The 18,551-nt window shown below is 39.0% G+C and overlaps 1 protein-coding gene and 1 pseudogene across 2 annotated transcripts in view; one reads left to right on the top strand and one right to left on the bottom strand.

The window, feature by feature from the left end:
* LOC132849078 (vascular cell adhesion protein 1-like) overlaps positions 1-7,324 on the top strand; it is a 67,651-nt pseudogene extending 60,327 nt beyond the window's left edge.
* LOC132849065 (carcinoembryonic antigen-related cell adhesion molecule 5-like) overlaps positions 1-18,551 on the bottom strand; it is a 272,443-nt gene that overhangs the window by 244,378 nt on the left and 9,514 nt on the right. The window lies entirely within an intron of this gene.

Below are 18,551 nucleotides of genomic sequence, written 5' to 3' on the forward strand. Positions count from 1 at the left end.
GGCACGGTGGCTTAGTGGTTAGCACGTTCGTATTTGTCATTATGTACACACTGTTCAGATGTAGAATCTGTCTCTCTCTATAGATATACAGAAAACCAATCAGACATCAGAACGGAATCAGAGCTGGTCAGGAGCTGAAGACTCTCAGTCAGGACACACACCATTTCAGGCTGGTCAGACACTGTCTCTTTGTAAAATCTTTTTACAATTTAATTTAGTATTTTTTATGAGTAAAGTGTCTTGTAGAGACTAACACTGCATTGTGTTCAGGTGAAGCTGCAGCTGAGCGCAATGAAGCCATTTACACTCAGGTCAAGAAGAAAAAGAAGGCAAACAGAAATAATGGTAGAGTATTTCTAATGCTGTGACATTTCATCAAAATGATCAAATAACACTTGAATACAAGTCAGTTCCATCGTAGGTCATATTAAAAAGTCAGTGATGTTCTACACAGCACTAATCATTAAAATGTTATCGCACATTGAAAAGAGTTTAAAGATCTACTCTAAAAAAGCAGTTATGGGTCAGAGTAGTTTTGGCAGGAGACTGATAATGACTGATGTTTACATTCAAGATTTTCATGTCACATACACAGTTATATAGGGCATATATAACCAGCAGTGAAATGTGAGACAGGTCTGCTCTTTGGACATTGCACACACAACAATGAAAGAATGAGAAAAGTAAACAATGAAAATATAAGAATAAAATATAAAAAATATGTATACTGTAGAATGGAAAATAGTGTGCATGAAAGTAAACTGTAGTTATAAATATAAGATACACAGGGATGTACAAGAGGCAATGTGCATATGTGCATTATACTGTAGTCTTAAATATTAAGATACCCAGGAATGTGCAAGAGGCAAATGTGCAAACAGGTTGACACTTACAGTATGTCAATGTGAGGTAGTGAATGATGAAAATCTTACTGATAAAGTGAGTATTAAGTGGAGACATGAATATGTTAAAAGGCTGGTTTTGAGTTTAGTAGTCTGATGGCCTGGGGGAAGAAACTCCTCCTACTGTAAGTCTCTCGATTTTTGCCATCAGGCTATGGAAGCGCTTACCAGATGGCAGAAAAGTGAAAAGATGGTTATTGGGGTGGATTGAGTCCTTGATGATTTTAGTAGCTCTGTTTTTTGCGGTGTTTGAGGTAGATGTCCTGCAGAGAGGGGAGAGCAGACCCTGTGATGCGCTCAGCTAAGCGCACAACTCTCTGCAGGGCTTTGCCGTCTTGACTGGAGCTGTTCCCATACCTCACTGAGATACACTGAGACAATACACTTTCTATGGCCCCTGAATATAAAGTTTTCAGGATTGCTGGTGAGATCCTGAATTTTCTCAGCTGTCGCAGATGGTACAGTCTTTGCCTGGCTTTATTAACCTGTGTTTGAATGTGGGTAGTCCAAGTCAGGTCCTCGGAGATGTTTACACCGAGGTACTTGAAGCTGCACACCCTCTCCACAGGGGTCCCGCTGATCATAAGAGGATTATAGTGCTGCTGTTGTCGCTTCCTGAAGTCGAGAATCAGCTCTTTAGTTTTGCTCGCAAAACTACATTGATGAGTTATGACTGATGTATTAAAAGGCTACATATCATAGGGATGGTTTTGTTTTCTTCTCTTGTAGTTGCAGATGCTGATGTGACTTATGCTGAGATTGAACTAAAACCAATGAAAAAAGCCAAGAGAATAAAAGGTATAGTGAAATAAAGTTGTGTCATATATCACCTGAACTCTCCTCTTGTTTTATATAATAAATTAAACACTGTTGTGCTGTTAGAGTAAACTATATAATGACAGTGTGGTATGATGAAGCAGAGTTACAGCTTCAGAGTTCATACACTGAAGTGGATTACTGTAATACTGTATGGGCATTCACTTTAGAGAGAGTACAAGACTAGCGTGATTAGTCACAGTGATTATATTCCTATTACAACACATCCCAAAGTCCCAGTGTTTTACTACAGCAGTTTCTCTTCATAAAACCTTATTCAACACTTTCTGACCAATCAGAATCCAGAACTCAACACTGCTGTGATCTAATGTATTTTAATTGTGTATGATATAATATCCAGATCATTTTCTTTGTAATAATTTAGATGAGGTATCATATTTCAAGAGATTATGTGATTTGATTTCCACTAGAAAAGACCAGTGTGGTTGATGATACAGTCTACTCAGAGCTAAAGTACAACATGGAGGTAAGACTCATGACATTTCCAACATACACATGACAAAAAACACAAACAAAACACCATGAAGAAAGACAGATTTTTAAAGGTGCATTAAGTAGATTTTGTCATCTAGCACAGTATCCATGTACACAAAACTACACCAGGTTACGTATGTAACCCCGTTCCCTGAGAAGGGAACGAGACGTTGCGTCAGGGCTGATGCTCTGGGAATGCTTCTGTGAGGAAGTTGTGTCTGAAGCAACACCCATTGCCCTAGGCGCTGTTTGGAAACCTGATTACCCCTATTCCGGCCCCCAAAACAGACAAAAAGGGCAGAGGAGTTACGCTACAGGCTAGAACAGTGGACATAAGGTCTTCTAGGCCCTTACTGGGCAAAGCAAATGCAGCCTCTCCTGTACTGCCGACTCATGGGGTGGAGGACAGTAGGCCTGCAGGATGACTGGACAACCCGCCATCCTGGGCACCTTAGGGATATTTCCTTGGAGTGCAGAATAGCCTTGGACATTCCAGGGGCAAATTCTAGGCAGGCGGTGGAAATCGACAGGGCCTGCAAATCACCCTCTCTTTTGAGAGAGGGTAAGGCTAGGAGCAGAGCCAACTTCAGGTTCAGAAACTTCTCAGAGGCTGACTCCATGGTCTCAAAGGGGGCATACAGCAGCCCCTCCAGGACCACAGAGAGGTCCCAGGAAGGAAGGCACGGTTTACAGGAAGGCCTTAGCCGCCTGGCACTACACAGAATGTGAGAGACCAGAGGGTGCCTACGTAAGAAGGCCACAAGGACAGGTTCATGGCTTGCAGTGATGGTGGCCACTAACAACTTTAAAGTAGACAGGGACAAGCACCAAGAAAACCAAGACTGACGGAACTTAGAGTTAGATTGTAGAAAATACATGTGAGAAGAACAATTATAAGAATTAATGACATTTAATTTTCACCACATTTCATACGTTATATCCACATTATCATGAGGATTAAATCCAACAGTGTTATTTGTGCCGATTGTTTTAGGCTATATACATCTAGTAAAATCCAAACGTAATTAAAATGTATTAAAAATAAAATAATAATAATAATAATAATAATCAGCGCTACTCCGTCCAGGGTGTATCCTGCCTTGATGCCCAATGACGCCTGAGGATAGGCACAGGCTCCCCGTGACCCGAGTAGTTCGGATAAGCGGTAGAAAATGAATGAATGAATAATCAGCGCTGCCTTACAGTCACATTGTCCACAATGGGAGCGCAGGAGGAGATGGCGCGACTACATGTGATACAGAAGCATGAAATACCCTTTTATTAGAGAACTGCAGAACACAGTGTAAAAACAATATTTTCCTTTATGTACATACAGTATATCATAAAATGTCAAAGTCTGCAAATACAGTCAAGAAGCACAATCGCTACTCATCATCGGTCCTAACTATTACGGTGTTCATTACAAAACCGTCATGAAGAAGTATGTGTTCAATATAACATTTTCATCTTAAATTTTCGCCCACAAATTAATTCTGTGATTTTGTCAAAGTGTTAACGATCAGTCTAATTGCTAGAAACATATCAATGCTCCAGTGACCGGGGTATGTAATGCTTCATGATGGCACTGCTGGCACTGTTGGAGGATTACGCCAATGGCAGAATAAGGAGAGAATGAGTTTTCAGGGACCATGATGATTTCCTGGCTAATAAGCCGATTTAGATTCCCTAGAGCTGTGCTCTTAGATCTATGTGTTGGATTGGGTCCAGTATTAGAGAGGGCAACACACCGGAACCATGCCATCCCAGTCCAAATACAAGTCCTCACCACTCTGGGGTTCTTGGCAACCGGCTGTTTCCAGCAGGAATTGGCAGACAGGTAAATTATTTATATAAAAAAACTATAAGTAATCCTCAACTTTGTGTCTAAAACCTTTTTGTATATGAAATAATTCTATTGGAATCTATCATCTCACCCATAATATCTGTCGTTTTGAATGGTATACTTAATATGGGTAGTTGATACATCAGGTTCCCCTACACTGTGCGAGAACAGGCCGAGATTAAAATGCAATTTGCAGCAATGTCTGGTTTCCCAAATGTAATCGGCGAAATTGACTGCGCTCATGTTGCTATGACAAGTGACAAGACAAGTTCACATCTGAAAATGAATTTGCTTATGTTAATAGAAAGCATGTGCATTCTATTAATGTTCAAATCATATGTGACTCCAACATGACCCTCACAAACATTGTGGCACGCTGGCCTGGTTCAACACATGATTCCTTTATCTTGACACATAGCAGTGTAGGGAACAGACTAAATGCAGGCGCAGTACGTGATGGCTGGCTTCTTGGTGAGTTTAACAATATTAAAAAGTAGAAACTGTAACAATTTTGTTTTTAATATAATTATAACAATGTTGCTTTTAATATAATTATAACCTGCAGGCGACAGTGGCTACCCCCTGCGACGCTGGCTCCTCACCTCACCTCTAAACCCGCAGAGTGCAGAGGAAACTCATTATAACGATGTCCACTCTCGTGCCCGCGCAGTGATTTGCATTGACTATTTATGGTTAAAAATGGCCGTGTACAGGGCAGGATTTCACGTACGCACATCTGTGGGTGATCTGTGATTTATAAAGGGAACATTGCTTAGAGGAGTGCGTACGCACGGTTTTATAAATCTGAATTTTTTTTGGCGTACGCCATTTTTGGCTTTTGGGCATACGTAAACTTTTAGTAGGGATCCTATGCAGTTTTATAAATGAGACCCCAGGACTGTAATGACTGGGTAGAGAACTGGATCCTGACAGTGTTCATCGCACCAGAGGCGAAAAAGCCTCCACTTCAGAGCATACAGCTTACTAGTTGAGGGAGCCCTAGCATTCAGTAGTTGTGCGTCACCTCAGATGAGAGGCCTGCCTCTAGGAACTGGTTCCCCTCAGGGGCCAGACCCAAAGCTTCCATATCTTGGGGCAGGTGTGTAGGATTGCCCCCTGCCCCTGAGAATGGAATCCTTCCTGATGGGAAACTCCCATGGAGTGCCGTTCAGGAGGGTGACTAGGTCCGTGAACCAAACTTGAGAGGGCCAAGGAGGGGCAACTAGGAGAACATTGACTCGGTCGTGGCGCACTCTGGCTAGGACTTGCGAGAGCAGGGCTACCAGGGAGAAGGAGTACAGAGACGAAGCCTCGGCCTCATGCATACCAAGTCATCCAGGCCCAAATGGGCCGGATGAGAGATGGAAATCCACAGCGGACAGTGGGTCGACTCCATGGAGGTGAACAGATCCACTTCTGCCCGGCCGAAAATCTGCCAAATTTCTGCCAATCTGCCAAGAGATGCCTCTCCCTGGGTCTCAGCACCTGCCTCAACAGGAAGTCTGCCGCCCGATTTATATGCCTCGGAATGAAAAACGCTCTCAGCGAAAGGAACCTGGTCTCTGCCAAGAGCAGAATCTGCTGTGGCAACCTGAACAGGGGGCGTGACTGCAGACCGCCCTGATGATTGATATAGGACACTAAGACATGGCAGCCCCTGAGGTGTGGGAGAAAGTGTTTCTATGCTAGAAACTAACTTCCTCTTTAGGCTCCTCGAACGCCACTGATTGCGTCGGCGGTTCAGAGGGGGAAAGCCCCGCCCCGCCCGCATCGAGCTCCTCAGAGCCCGACGTGGAAAGCAGCATGCTCTTTTCCGGGTCGAGAGAAATCGCAGCGTGAGCTCCCAAAACCGGAACTGAGTGAATGAAGTCAGGGGAGAGGGCAAAAGAAAGTGAATTACCCGTCTCTTGCTCCGCTTCCGCTATCTTAACCTGCGAACCCCATGATCAAAGCCGCTGTGCCGCCTCGCCGGACCCGAACCACGAGTCACAGCCAAAGCCGAGTAACGGGGGCGCAGATGCACGCATCTCTTAAAATGCTTGGATTGCAACATAGTTTTGTTTTTTCTGCCTAGCTTTCCCTAAAAATAAATAAATAAATATTATATATATATATATATATATATATATATACATACATATATACACATACATGTGTGTGTGTGTGTATATATATTTCTTTCCCTGCACTAGACAGACAGGACAGACAATTGACACACATACACAGAGCACTTCCTGAAGACAAAGAAGCTGAAGTAATGTGATGTAGACTCCCTTATATTGACTTACTGGCACGTAATCACTTCGTCATGTGTCCTTCCCCTTAGTCACAGTGCGAAGGCTGAGGTTCTTTTTCACAGATGTTTTATTTTATTGGTATAAACACCAACACCGTAGAACTGAGTAAAAGGCATATGAAATATACAACAGTTACACATTCAGTTGCATGGAAAATAAACATATCGCATTAAACTCATAAAATGAAATGAAAATATGTACACATACCACTTTTGCCTGCTTGTGAGCTAAGAGAGGGTTATAACTTGCACTTTCTTGGTTGGATGGCATACGATACAGGTAGAGACAGCCCCACCCTTGACAATCTCACCATGTGGATGGCAAACAGGAAGTGACCAAACAGGAAGTGAGTGAGTGCTAATGAGTGCTGAGGGCTAATGTACACAAGCACCATCTAGTGGATAAACATTATGGACTGGAATCTTTGACAGCAGATACACATTAAATTGGCATGTGTGCACACAGAGCTTCAGACACAACTTCCTCACAGAAGCATTCCAATAGGGTCAGCCCTGATGCAGCGTTGAGTTCCCGTGAAAGGGAACCTCACCTCACAGAATCTGTAAGAGTTCATCCATGTTCATTTGGAAGCTGTCTAGATAACTTTCCATCATCTCAGTCTACTTGGACCATTATGACATAATTAACTATGAACATGCAAAATACTGACACAGAAAATTTCTTACTGATTTGTTTCTGCGGTCACTGATTCAACAGTAAACTAGTTTGTAACATCAGTGACAGCAATATCAGGAGAAATGTATTGATTAATGTATTAATTGTCTCTTTCTCCCTGCAGTGAACCACATGTCTATTCTGATGAAGCTACAGTTAACAAACTGATAGAAGGAAAACCTTTTGAAAAATTATGAAAATTGTGTCAATAGCAGCAGTAAAAATATATCATTGAGGGGATGTAAGACATTGTCCAGGATGGACACTAGTTTGTTTATTGTACTCATCCCTTTCCTGTACACAGGAACATTACTTATTCATTTTTTTACTTTTTACTGCTTTTGTTTTTATTCTCATTTTCTATAAGTACATGAGACATATTTGCATATTGTGAAGCATTTTTTTATTTTTCATAATTTCATCTTTACCAATGACCTGATTCTTTGTTTCTCATCTCACCATTTTCATAAATGTCCTGGTATGACTTTGTAGCTTAAATAGTGTTTGTATTAAAGTTTGCATGCACAATACTTATTTTAATAAAGCACTGAAATTGAATATTATACATTCACAAAATCTCTGAAAGTAAATTAGTAAACATGAGCTGCAAAAAACCTTATTCTATCAATGTATTGACTTGAAAACACACCCACATTTCTATATACGGTATCATAAATTTATAGTCCTTGCAGTTCACAAGGAAATTCTTGAGCACTACTCTAAGTCTGTTGCTCTGAGTCTGACTGGATTTGAAAGAGCTGCCGATTCTCCTTGTGCTACCTGACTTTTCTTCATTGTAATGTTTCTATGTTTCTAAATCAAGTATCTGACTAAATAAATAAATAAATCAGCATAAAGAGGACACAAAAACTGACAAATTTATTTGATAAATTTACTCTGGTGCTCTTAGACCTCAGCTAATCCTGATATTCACTCTTAAGGTTTTGCTCTGTTTAAATCAGGAATAAAGCAGCTTAGATATTTTAGGGCTTTTTAGACAGCTTAAAAAAAATGGAGTGAGGCCAGAGTTGTTTTTGCTAAAATGGTGAAAACTGCAGTGGACATAACAGCTGCGAAAGTGTAACCCACTCAAATAATTGAACTGATGGTTTGAATATTCCTGTCACTATCTCTCATACTTATAAGTGTATAAGACTTATAAGAATAAGTGTTTCTTATTTACACTTATGTGTTTGTTTTTTTTCTACCTAATGCATAGCATGTTTAGTCATGTTAAATACATTTATAGTGGGGAAGTATTTGATACACTGCTGATTTTGGAGGTTTGCCCACTTACAAAGCATGTAGAAGTCTGTAATTTATATCATAGGTACTCTTCAACTGTGAGTGACGAAATCTAAAACAAAAATCCAGAAAATCACATTGTATGATTTTTAAATAATTAATTTGCATTTTATTGCATGACATAAGTATTTGATACATCCGAAAAGCAGAACTTAATATTTGGTACAAAACCTTTGTTTGCAATTACAGACATCATACGTTTCCTGTAGTTCTTGACCAGGTTTGCACACACTGCAGCAGGGCTTTTGGCCCACTCCTCCATACAGACCTTCTCCAGTTCTCCAGATTTTTTTTTAATTAAAAGGATTTCTATATTTTATCCTCTCAATAGTCTACAATATAATATCCTTTTAAACTTAGCGTAATTATAATAATAAAATATGGTGGGATATTCAGTGATATTGGTTGTGCAATATCGACTTTTGTGATTGGCCAATACCGGCAGACTGGAGCCAATGGAAATGCTTCTCTCCTTCGGTGTGCGTCTTTATTCCTCTGAGAACTTCAAAGCGGACCGCTTGAGGTAAATTATCTCAATTATCTCAGGCCAAGCTGTTCTAAAGCATCCTAATTACCCTGATTCATTGGGAACAGCTGTTTTAATCAACTCGACTGGTGAAAAACAGAAGCTCTCTGCTGTTGGTATGTGGACAGTCATGGCTAAGATAAAGGAGCTCACTGAGGACCTGTGGCTGTGCATTTTGGCTGCTCACAAGTCAGGAAAGGGCTATAAGACCTCATCTAAATGTTTTGATTTTCCAGTGGCTACAGTGCAAAGTAAGCCGCGTTCACACTGCAATTCTTAATGCTGAATTCGGATATTTTGCTCAGATCTGATTTTTTTTGGCTGTTCACATTACCTTTTAAAATGTGGCCTATATGAGATACCAGTGTGAACTGTTTGCTGTTTCGAACTGAACCGCATGCGCAAACGAACAATAACAATTACGTCACACGCAGCACGCCGTTGCACTAAAGTCGGCGAGGTTATGGAGGAAGTAAGCATTTTCGCTTTTCTTTCTAAATCTTTGTGTAATGGCATCACAGAGACGCAGTGTTTTGAAAATTTTGGGATGTCGAGGGCAACTTTTGATTATTTGATCCATTCTGTAGGCGTAGTCACGTTTGTCTGCGTACTCGCCGGCGTATAATTGTGACGAATGTCGATGTAGATTGATGTAAAAGTCGCATCAAATCCGCCTTGGTTGTTCACACTGCGGCCACATTGGAAAAAATCAGATTTGAGTCTGATTCAGGACCACATATGGAAGTGGTCTGAATCTGATTTGAAAAAATCAGATCTGGGCTAGATTTGAGTGTTCACACTACTCCTGAAGAAGTCTGACCTGGTCACTTGACCCCCAAAAAAATCAGATTTTGGCCACTTTTACCTGCAGTGTGAACGTGGCCGTAGTGATGGCGAAGTGAAGCTTTCTTGAAGCAGTGAAGCTTTCAACCCAATTGTATCGGAAAAAGATTCATTACTCGAAGCTTTTCAAATCGGAGCTCGATGAGGACCTCTGCTGGTGAAAGTGCTATCACAAAATGTTCCAAAACTAGGGATGAGCGAGTACAGCATTATCTGTATCTGTATCTGTATCTGTTAACCATATGAATTATCTGTATCTGTATCTGTACTCGGAGTGGGTGGGGCCTAACCCGGAGGTAGGCGGGGCTTGAAATGGGCGGGGCTTTAACCGGTATGTTATTTTAAGCATGCAATTGATATGGGTTGATCAGAAATTGTTATATTTATTGCTGATTAGAAAAATATTTACAGGACAGCATCAGGATTGAGCTTCAGATCAATGGTTTTGATCACGATAGCAAACGAACTATATTACAAAACAGGTTTTGCAACAATGAAAACAAAACAATGCAGTGCAATTATGAAGTAAAATGTAATGAACAACATAACTTTCTTTTTTAACTTTTAATTTTTTTATGATCAGTGTGATTTTTTTTATATTTATTTATTTATTTTTTTTGGTTCTTTTTTATTTTTTTATTTCCACACCAGGTGTGTGTGTGTGTGTAGCTTAATAATTAATTTGTAATATTTATAACACTAGCTTGCAGGCAGAGACGCAATGCGAGTCGCATTCTACCAAGCAAGCACCACGTCTGAACGAACCCACGTTTACCAGAACTCTACTGGTTAGTAAGTACAACCCGAAGTAAAAAGCTGAAGAAACCCTAAACGTTAACAGAAAAGATCCGCGAACCCGAGTGACTGAGGGAGAGACAGAGAGCTGTTCTGTGTGTGACTGTGAGTGAGCAGAGCGAGACACAGCAACACAATACTGTACATCTGTATGTGTGTAGGGGAGGGGCGCTGTGACTAGCCTATCACTGTAGGGGAGGGGCGCTGTGACTAGCCTATCACTGTAGGGGAGGGGCGCCGTGACTAGCCTATCACTGTAGGGAAGGGGCGCTGTGACTAGCCTATCACTGTAGGGAAGGGGCGCTGTGACTAGCCTATCACTGTAGGGGAGGGGTGCTGTGACTAGCCTATCACTGTAGGGGAGGGGCACTGTGACTAGCCTATCACAGAACACTGACACAATCAGCTACCCAATGATGATTTTCATTCAATCCGAGCACAGATATTAACTCGTATTACTCGTATAATACTTGTACTCGGCTGAAACGAGTATCCGTACCGGATACTCGTGCACTGCATTTATCCGTACCGGATACTCGTTTCAGCCGAGTATCCGGCTCATCTCTATCCAAAACCAAACAAAGTATTAATTTTAGAAGCAAAAATTAATGCATTGACAAATTAAGGATAGATTAATAAATAAATGAATCAATATGTTAAATACAATAATGTACATTCTTATTGTATTTCTATAATTTACTATTTTACTTTTAATTATGCACAATGTACTTTGTTTAAATGTAACTTTTTTTCCTATTTGTATGCAGCACAGCTGCAAATGCTTTAGTAATACAAATGTACAGTTTTTGTTATGCCAATAAAGCACACTTAAATTGAATTTAAGAGAGAGAGAGAGAGAGAGAGAGAGAGAGAGAGAGAGACTTTGTTCCTATTTTGATAATAATAATAAAATAACAGCAGCCTTTTTAAACCTCTTAATTATTTTAATAATTTAAATTGAAACAAGTGAATAAAATTAAAAGTAGGCTTTAACCTTGGCTGTTGGCTACATCTTGGACAGATGATCTGGCACTGTCATGCTTTGCACGAAAATGTCTCAACATGGATGATGTATTATTATTATTATTATTATTATTATTATTATTATTATTATTATAGGCCAGCTGCTGGGAGCAAATCAAACACTGGACCTAAAAACAGATTAAGGATAGACCTTGTCTCAAAAGTATAAAGTGTGAACCATTTAAAAAAAGATCATGGTATTAAGCGGTGCACAAAAGGCTTTTCTTGCATTCCTTTTCATTTTTCAACTTATTACTACTATCCAATAAATATATATGACAAAATATAAAACATTAAATGTTACACTGAATCGTATATTTGCCCAATGATGAGTGAAGTTATAAATATAGGCTTCACAACAAAACCATATATCCACCTTATTGGGCGAAATCAAATGAAAGTGTTCCCACATTTCAGAACGCGATCTTTTTGTAACAGGCTCCATTGACAACTCGCAACAATAAACTCTCCTAAACTCGCTACACAGTAATAGATTCCATGTAATTCTCCAATACAACACACGAGGGCGCACCGCGTGTTGCGCACAATTTTAAACCTTTGAATCAGCTGAAGCAGTCGCATGGGTGTGTGTGAAACGAAGCTTCAGACGTCATTGGTCACGTGATTTTGCCAGAACGAATCAAGCTTCGATACAAAGCTTCAATGAAAATCGGTTAATTTTTTTTAACACACGCCTCAGAGCTTCGGTGTCACTGGTAACATCACTAGTGCAAAGTATTATTAAAAAATTCAAGATGGGTCATCAGGTAGTTTTAGCTGACGTCTTTAACATAGTAAAAGTAGATAAGGCTCATGGGTACTGTAGTATTTAGTTTACTGTTCCGATTTGACACACCAAATAGATGGAAAAACGGCTTTTCTCAGAAAAGAAACCATAGCACAATGGTTAGGACCCTACAGAATATAAAGCAATAAAAACAAGGATAAAATCTCCTGGTTAAATGTTGAGTAATGTAGTGCTTAAAGTTTAAAAATAAATAATAAATGAGCAAAAACAATGCTTCCGAGTGGCAGAAAGAAAAACGTGGTGCAGACATGAAAGATGCTTCTTATTAAAATACATTAGATTGAAAGTCGTGCTGAGTGACACGAAAAAATGAAGTTTGTGTCCACAAACACGAATCAATAGATTAAATTTTGTGACTGTAACAAACTGTGGTGAGACTGGGTTGCATTATAAGTTACTTCAGCGTACTTTCTCTCAGTAGGAGTTGAGCACTGAACAAACTGATAGATTGATGTTTTTATTTAACATTTATCTGCAATTTTTTGTTTGTGCTAAAGACACATGGCACTATTCCTGGTGTGAGTGTTAAAGGAAAAAAGCGTTTTAATCACAACATACGGAAATGTTTTTGTGACTTAAATCATTCATTTTCACACTCAAAGTCATATGTAACAGTGTGTAAATAACTGAAAAGTTAAATGTCTTTTTTAAGTTTCTACATAAATGGGGACAGCGCCCTCTATCTGTTGAATGATGGCATTCATTCATCATTCATCTTCTACCGCTTATCCGAACTACTCGGGTCACGGGGAGCCTGTGCCTATCTCAGGCGTCATCGGGCATCAAGGCAGGATACACCCTGGACGGAGTGCCAACCCATCGCAGGGCACACACACTCTCATTCACTCACGCAATCACACACTAGGGACAATTTTCCAGAGATGCCAATCAACCTGCCATGCATGTCTTTGGACTGAGGGAGGAAACCGGAGTACCCGGAGGAAACCCCCGAGGCACGGGGAGAACATGCAAACTCCACACACACAAGGTGGAGGCGGGAATCGAACCCCGACCCTGGAGGTGTGAGGCGAACGTGCTAACCACTAAGCCACCGTGCCCCCTGAATGATGGCATATTGGAGTGAAATCCAGAGTTTCACATTGCAAATTTATTGGGGCATGATGTGGGTAAGTTGTGTGCTTTGAGGGGTTCAGAGATTTAATTGTAAAAGTGATTAAAACACAAAAGGTACTCTTCCAATATAAAGTATTTTTGTAATGAACATGTTCTGGTCATGTTCTGGAATGTTCTGGAATAATTAATGCGTGTGCAGCCACAAACCCTACAAGTGTTTATAATAAAGGTCAAAAACGATCAGGACAAAAAATAAGGAACACTGCCTACAAGTTTGTTTGAACTTTTTTATTGTTTGTTGTTCAAGTTTTAAAAGATGTATTTCTCAGTTTTTACTATTGTTTTAAAAGGCTGTAAGCTTTAGTGGAGATTACACACACATTGACCTTCAGTCATGAGGAGGTTTGCAGGCTTTAACTAAACAAATCCATACAGAACAGTGATGGTGTCTAGAAGACCCTGAGCAAATAACAGCAGGACACACAAAATCCACACAATCCACACAAAACCATCAAAGAAAATAAATTCTGAAATGGTCTATTTCAGAAAAATGTATCTTCTTTCTATAGATTAACTTTGCTCACTCCTCTATGACTGCATTCTCAATCCTGTCTTCATCAGTGTGACCTGCTAAATAAATTTAAAAAGTCATTTATTTCGTTGATTCTAACATGTTATGTGAAATATAGAGACGTACTGAAAGAGTTCTTACCTCGAGCTCTGTAACATTTGACCAGCAGAATGATGGTCACCAGCAGATACGGAGAGGCCGTCACCACACTACAGATCAGCATGAGCACTGAGAATGGAGCTTCTGAACGTGATGGACCTGAAGAATAAAATAATAATTATAATCATGTTTTATTCATGCTGAACTGTTCAGAAGTTTTAGCTCAATCTGCAGTACAAACAAATTAATTTACACCTGTGTGCACAGTTTTAACATAAGATTGTATAGAAATTTACATAATCTACGATCAAATCATTAAATCACAGTTCTATTTAAATGATTTCTCACATCTGACTGAGACCCAGCTTTTCAGTGACTCTCCTCTCTCTGGGTGTTTACACTGGTAGAAACCTTCATCTGACTTTGAGACAGTTTGGATGATCATCTCTCCTGTAGTCTGGTTCTGGAGAACTGATCCATCTTTATAGAAATCAGCTCGGAGGTTTGAGGGATTTGGGTTGTGATATAAACAGCGTAGAGTCAGAGGATGTCCCTCAGTCACAGGATGGACAGGACTCTCCAGGATCACATCACCATCTAGAACACAGAAAATCACTAACAAGGAAATCCACACACTATGATGTGTCTGTGTATAATTAATAAAAGTTCATTTTTATTTTATTATTTTTATTATAAAATAACTTCTTTTTTTTATTTTATTTATTTTTTTTTATTTTATTAAGCCTGTGGAGTCTGGAGGTGTTTAAAAGTCAAGTCTGCAGAAATCTGCCTACATTAGCTCATGAACTATGAACGCATCAATACACACACACACACACACACACACACACACACACACATATATATATATATATATATATATATATATATATATATATATATATATATATATATATATATATATATATATATATAATTTGATATTAATTTTATTTTTGTTTTACTGTACTAGTAAAACTAGTATCTGCTACTAGCATACATGTTTTCATACTCAGAATTTTTCTTTTCCTTTAACATTAAACACACTACATGAAGACTCACCATGCACTGTGATGTTGACAGGATTACTGTTTTCTCCAGATTCAGACTCACACCAGTAAACTCCAGTGTATGATGTGGAGAGGAAGCTGATGTTACATGTAGATCCTGTAACTGATCCCCAGTGTGAACAATCTAACACTCTCTCACTGTGTGTGTATCGTCTCACTGTCCATCCAGTAGAGTTACTCTGGTCCTCACAGCTCAGTGAGAGAGAATCATTAGTAAAGTGTTGAGTTCTGCTGGGATTGATGATCAGATAGACCGGAGGAGTTTCACCTTAAACACAGCCATGTAAATAAAAATTCAAGAGAAATCATGCAAAATAATGAGGCAGAACACAAGAAAATAACTGTAAAGTTCTTTATATTTAAAATGTTTAATTTACAGCAAAATATAAATTATTATTCCAGAGGATTGTACAGTAAATGGTTCTGTAATTGGAGCAGGGAATTGGTTTACAGTTAAATGCAATTAAGAGTTTGATACAATGAGGACATGAGATCATCTGTACCAGAAAAATTACCCAAATACAAGGAAAATACAGGAGAACACAAGGAAAAGCATGAAAATAATCCTCTACTGGCTTTTAGGACTCTTTAACTACCTTATAAACACTTAGACAAAATTGTTGGTACCCTTCCATTAAAGAAAGAAAAACCCACAATGGTCACTGAAATAACTTGACTATAATAAGTAGTAGTAATTTAGTTCAGATTAATAAAAATGTACTGAAAATTGACTAATGAAAACCAGACATTGTTTTTGAATTGCGGTTCTTCAGACGCATTTAAAAAAAAACTAATGAAACTGGACAAAAATGATGGTAGAATCATTTCTAGAAAAGTACATATTGACAAGCCACAAAGCCTCTGGAAGAATGTCCTTTGAACAGATGAGACAAAAGTGGAGCTGCGTTGCTGCATCTGGCACTGTGTGTCTTGAGTCTGTTGTCTGCTGTCAGAAAGCTTGTTCTCAGTTGCAGGTTATGTATCATCCAACAGGATAATGACCCAAAAAACACAGCTAAAAGCATCCAAGAGTGGCTAAGAACAAAACATTGGACTATGCCCTGATCTAAAATCATACTAAATCGAACATCTATAGAAAGAGCTGAAACTGCAGAGAAGAAGTCTCATTGAGGAGTTGCAGAAATCGCTTGATTGCAGTGATTGCCTCAAAAGGATGTGCAACAAAATAATAAGTGACAAATACTGTGATTTTTGTCCAGGCCAGTTTCATTCGTTTGTTTGTTAATTGCTTCTGTCAAATCACAATTGAAAAGCAATGTCTGATTTCCATTAATAAATTTTCAGTTATTTTTATTACTTTTGCCAGTTTCAGCAAGAATCAAAGGAAAGGTGTAAAAGACATTAGTGAAACCAGCTATGCTGTGTGTCTTAGATACTGTAGCTGTGAGGCAGAGATGGAGGTAGCAGAGATGACGATGTTGAGGTTCTTTCTCTAGGAGTGATGAGGATGGACAAGATTAGTAATGAGCACATCAGAGGGACAGCTCAGCTTGGCTGTTTTGGGAACAATGTCAGAGAGGATAGACTGAGATGGTTTGGATATGTACAGAGGAGGGAGATGGTTATATTGGTAGAAGGATGTTGGAGATGGAGCTGCCAGGTAAGAGGTCAAGATGAAGGGCAAATATTTCATATTTATTAACACATATATGGATGTGCTAAAAGAGGACATGAAGTTAATTGGTCTAAGAGTAGAGGATGCTGAAAATAGAGTTAGGTGGAAACAGATGATTGACTGTGGCGACCCCTAACAGGAAAAGCTGAAAGTAGGAGAAGGAAACCTTTGTCAGTTTAAAGTTGATTCAGTGACCATTTTTCTTTTCTTAATGGAAGGGTTCCAACAATTTTGTCCATGGGTGTATATATGAATAAATAAATTCTGCATTAATCTGATGTTACATTCACAATTTTATATTCAACATTTTAACACAACAGTTAATTTTCCTCACCAGTGATCCATAATGGCTGTGGATTGCTGTACTGTGTGTGAAGGGCTGGTTCTCCTCTCTCTCCTCTGCACATATAAACTCCTGTGTGATTAAGAGCAGCAGGACTGAGAGTGTATTTGCCTCCAGATCCTCTGCTGCTGTCTGAGAGGAGCTCCACATACACGATATAGCCACGATTATTATTTATTCCAGTTAATCCGTCTCTGTAGGGAACAACTGTGTACCAGCTGAATGTCCAGTCTGTAGAGGAGTCTGTAACCTCACAGCTTAGAGTCACTGAGTCTCCTTCAGTCAGATAGCGCAGTGGAGATACACTCAGTACTGCCTGTGGTCTCTCTGTTACACAGGAAATACAAGATAATCTTTTTTTTCCAGATTCAATAAACATTCAGAAGATTTGTCATGAACATCTCATTGCACATTTTCAAGTGTACCCAGAAATCCTCACAAACTCACCTGATACAGTCAGAGTAACTATAATCTGTTAACAGTCATGATATCTCTTAGATACACAGCCCTGTTTTTATTTACAAAAGTAAGTTCTAACTAATAGTTAGAAATATTAAATGTGATTGGTTAATGTTACTGTTTCCAGACTAAAGTACAGATTATTTTCCTACTGCATGTCTTCATTTTATTCCTTTCAAACTACAATTTTTTTTTTAAATTTATTAGTGACTGACATGCTGTACTTTTTATAAATTTATACTTACAAATATTTTTTAAGGAATGTTTGCAATACAAGTTAGTTCCTGTTCTCAATTACAAGTTGTAAACAGTAATTTCCTCAGCAGCTGCTCTTATTTCAGCCACAAATGCGAAATTTTTTCACTTTTAAACATAATGGAATTACAGAGAATACAGAAATAATTACTGTAATTCAGCAGTATTTATTCTTGCCCCTGACAACAAATCTGTGATAAAATAGGAAACAAAATCATGACATACCTCTCACTGTAATCTTGACAGGATCACTGAGCTCTGTGCAGTAGTCATAGTAGTAGCTGTTGTAATAGTAGCTGTAGTAGTTTCTCCTTCCAGCATGACACTTGTACTCTGATTCTCCTACATTTTCTACTGTCACTTTAAGTGTTTTTGCTTGTTTTTGCTTGCTCAGAATCTCTAATGGCTGATTATTTTGATACCAGTAAAACTCCCATCCAGTCCCCTGTTGCAGCTCACAGCTCAGAGTGATGGTGTCTCCAGCATAGACAGAGCTCTGAGGATTCACTCTCACAGCTGATTTGGGTTTTGCTGTTGGTATGAATCGAACATACTGTAAGCAATAGATTCACTGTGTGTAACAGTGCTTTGTATCTTAAACATACATTTATATTTATCATTTGATACAATATGTTACAGTTGAATATTTTCTTACACAGCTGGTTTATTTTCTATGTAACAAAATTCATGAATATATTGAAGTGTAGAAACTCTGT

The sequence above is a fragment of the Tachysurus vachellii genome, chromosome 7 (genome assembly GCF_030014155.1).
Source record: "Tachysurus vachellii isolate PV-2020 chromosome 7, HZAU_Pvac_v1, whole genome shotgun sequence".
Classification (NCBI taxonomy): domain Eukaryota; kingdom Metazoa; phylum Chordata; class Actinopteri; order Siluriformes; family Bagridae; genus Tachysurus; species Tachysurus vachellii.